We start from the raw sequence: 4122 nt of genomic DNA on the forward strand, positions 1-4122 counted from the left end.
GATGCCTTCTTTTTATTTTACCCTCATGTCTTTCTCCATATAAATGGTTTTGTTTTTTTCTCCACATAAATAATAAAAGTCAATGGAATAATGTTGTTTGGCCCCCTATAAAATTCTCAAAAGCATCTTCTTTTGTATTCCGCATAAAGAAAGACATACAGGTTTGAAACGACTTGACTAAGAATCATACAGTTTGCAATTCTCAATGTAAAATTTAGATCCGGTAAGGTTTGGAGAAAGGTCACTGGAATCCAATCTGATTCTCATTGGCCTTTTTGCTGAAAACTATTAGATGCTGTTCCATTGTTCACCCCTGAAAGCTATGACCCAGTATTCAGCCAAGGAAGCCTTGTAACGTCTGTCTGCTTTGCTTTGAAAAGAATGACTGTCAACCCCTGCTCTATCTACTCTGTTGCTTAGCAGCAGCTGGTGCGTCTTCCGAGAAGAGCTCGCTCTTTCCACTTTTCTGCATTTCCTCGCTCTTATTTTCTGTACATTTGAATTGGAGTGGAGAATGAGGAATGAGGCCTGGAGGGAAAAAATAAAAAGAAGTTAGGAAGAAGTTGCACAAAATATATATTATATTCCGAAAGCAAACAGTACCACTGATGCCAGAATGCTCAAACACTCTTTTTCATCGTTTTATTTGATATAGATATATATATATATATATTTAGCTTAACAATGGAGGTGGTGACTCATTTAACCTGGATGAGTTTTAACTGCCTATTCATCAGGCGGGATTTTACAGCATGTTAATGAGGGTTCAGTCCACTCTCTCTCTGAGGGGGGGGACTATGTGTTGTAACGCACAATGCTAATAAGTCACCATGCAATAAAAGGACAAGTAAGAGAGAAAGACAAAAGGATAGAGGCTGGAGAGAGAGAGGGAGACAGGGTGAAGAGAACTAAATGGCAGAAGGAAAAGTTAAATGGACAGATAGTCTGAGCATTAAATGGACCCTTTTGTAGTCTCTCTCGTGTACGATTCATTATTAGTGACATTTATTATGCGCTACCTGGGGATCAGATAAAATGGCAAATATTGTGCACCTGCCTCTCATTTGGATTCTCTGTGTTTTTACAAGCTGCTTCAGTGGTGAGATGTTTTATCTGCCTTGCTCAGTAATGGATATTTTTCTTGCTAATTATTTTCAATCATTGAGCATTGCATTACGTGACTTGTGTTTGCTATTTGTGGATGCAGCTAATATGAACACAATGTTTTTTGGAATATTTCATGCTTTCCACTAGAATATTATTGCCCAAAGGGAGAAAAAATTGACCGTGATGGTTTGAGCTGTTACTGGATGCCCACATTTAAAGGTCCCATGACATGCTGCTTTTTAGATGCTTTTATATAGGCCTAAGTGGTCCCTAGTACTGTATCTGAAGTCTCTTTCCCGAAATTCGGCCTTGGTGCAGAATTTCAGCCACTACGAGCCAGTCCCACAATGAGCTTTCCTTAGGACGTGCCATTTCTGTGTCTGTAGCTTTAAATGCTAATGAGGAGGAGAATGGCGGGGCAACTGCCATGCTTCGCTCGTTTGCAAGCCATGATGTCTCTCGAAAAAAAAATATTGCGCTCACCTCGCACGGTAGTAGCTTATTTTCTCATGGGCGGGCCAAATTCTCTGGGCGGGCAAAGCAGAGAAAGGGGAGGTAACCTTTCCCCGTATGACGACATAAAGGAAAGATTCCGGATTGGGCCATCCAGGAGAAGCAGGATACCCAGGGCTCGGTTTACACCTATCGCCATTTCTAGCCACTGGGGGACCATAGGCAGGCTAGGGGAACTCATATTAATGTTAAAAACCTCATAAAGTGACATTTTCATGCCATGGGACCTTTAAGTCAACATGGCTAGAAGCAAAAGGCATCTGTCAGACAGAAGAGAGAGGAGACCTTGCTATGGTGGACAGTGTGACTGTACAGACCTTCATACAAAATTCATTTAAACTGTAAGAGACCACAAGATTTTATATGGTTTTGCAGACAAGACTGCATTTTTTCCCAAAAGAAATGTATAAACATTGCAACTTCTGGATGCTGTGCTGTGTTTGTTCTTATTGTGTGTGTTTTATTCCAGAGTAGCTCCAGTTGGGGTCTGGTTGAGAAATGGAATGGCACAGGGTCCGTTCGATGATTTAGATACTGAGGAAAGTGAGGTGAAGGAGTGTACTTCAATGGCTTTGGCCTCTGGACAGTGGATGAATGAACAATGTAATAAAAGAAATTTCATTGTCGGTGAGAAAAAGATATCAGGTAAGCCAATAAAACAGTTTTAACCCCACTGAAAAGACAAGAAAATGACATTATCCAAATGATCATCACCAAAAATGGTGGGCAAATAATCACCTACACCTTCAAACAAAACCTTTTGCACAATCAAGCACCAGTAACATTTTCTTCAGGGGAAAAAACATTATTTATAATCACTGAATTCAGCATTATGTGTATAATATATATTACATTATACAATATTATTATTTCTGGAAGTAAAATACGTTTAGCATTACAGTGCTCTAGTTTACTTTTCATTTAATTTTTGCAGCTAGGGGGTGACAAAGCACATCATACATTTGTTTACAATTTTTATTTTTTTACTGCTCACATTCAATAAATATAAGCTATTTTTCAAATCCTTTATCAGAGCTGGCAGCAGCATCATTCACTTTTTCTTTAAAGTGTCTTTGCCATCGCTGGAGAACTACGTGACAGGTGTCCCACTAATGTCAGGCGTATACACAGTGTCCCAGATACAACTGCTACCCTCTCCACCAGACCCAAGACCACAAATGGTTGAGGTATTGTTTATCAAGAGATCTGCAGTTTAAGGCAATAAATTATATATTTAAGAAGTTTAGTTTTATTGCATCTAGTTTTATTCAAATTGGTTGGTATGATTTTAACCGATTATAACTCTATGATAACCAAGGCTGCATTTATTTAATCAAAAATACTGTAAAAGAAGTATTTTGTGAAATGTGTGTGTGTGTGTGTGTGTGTGTGTGTGTGTGTGTGTGTGTGTGTACATGTATTAACATTATAACTGAAACTCAAGGAACATATTTAAATAACACAAAACCCATGTCATGACTTTAAGTGACGTAATTGAATAACAATTTTTGTTGACAGTCATTAAAACACACACACACTCTAAAAAATGCTGGGTTGTTTCAACCCAATGTTGGGTCAAATATGGACTAACCCAACTGTTGGGTTAAATTTTGGTTACATTTTTAAATTAACTTTTTAACCCAACAGTTGGGTTAGTCCATATTTGACCCAACATTGGGTTGAAACAACCCAGCATTTTTTAGAGTGCACACACACATACACACACACACACAGGTTTCCATTTTTTTTGTGGGGACATTCCATAGACGTAATAGTTTTTTTATTGTACAAACTGTATTTTCTATCCCCTTACCCTAAACCTACCCCTCACCAGTGTTGGGCAGTTACTAATTACTAGTAACTTAGTTATTGTAATAATATTACTTTTTGCAGTAACTAGTAGTGTAACTAATTTCAGTAATAATATTACTTACCATCCATAAAACAGCTTAGTTACTTAGTTACTTTTGATGCCTCAACCCTGCTGATTTAAAATCCAACAATCAAATAATTCCTAGATTTATTTTCATAATTTTCACAACTCGCACATGCATGTGATGTCCCCAGTGCAGCAGGCAAGCTTGGAATATGGAAAAGCTTACATTCAGCAGATAGAAATATTGCACTATATTGATTTTTTCAGGAAAAAAGATGATCTGAACACTGTTGTGTAAGTTTGTGGCTTTACTTTACTCTGGTATTACATCAAACCACATCCCTCTGGTCAGCATGTGGTACATTATATTACTATAATTAAAAATCTTTTTGGAAAATTAAACCGTTTCTTACAAACTTATGTGATTTGATAAAATACATAATGAAATATAATCGTATATGGGTAACGTAGGTAACGTTTTTACAATTAGCTTCCATCTACATGACAATTAATTAGATGAATTCAACACTTCTACTTGAATGTCACTATCAGTCACTTTTGAGTGTTTGTAATAACTTTTGACTGCGATCCAATGTGGATTTTGGTCAAATGATGAGGCAGAAATA

At 37.3% G+C, this 4122-nt stretch overlaps 1 pseudogene; it reads left to right on the forward strand.

Moving 5' to 3' along the window:
* Window positions 1-4122, forward strand: part of LOC107657265 (polycystin-1-like) — a 28965-nt pseudogene that overhangs the window by 737 nt on the left and 24106 nt on the right.

Source organism: Sinocyclocheilus anshuiensis, unplaced genomic scaffold (assembly GCF_001515605.1).
Source record: "Sinocyclocheilus anshuiensis isolate Anshui unplaced genomic scaffold, SAMN03320099.WGS_v1.1 scaffold159, whole genome shotgun sequence".
Classification (NCBI taxonomy): Eukaryota; Metazoa; Chordata; class Actinopteri; order Cypriniformes; family Cyprinidae; genus Sinocyclocheilus; species Sinocyclocheilus anshuiensis.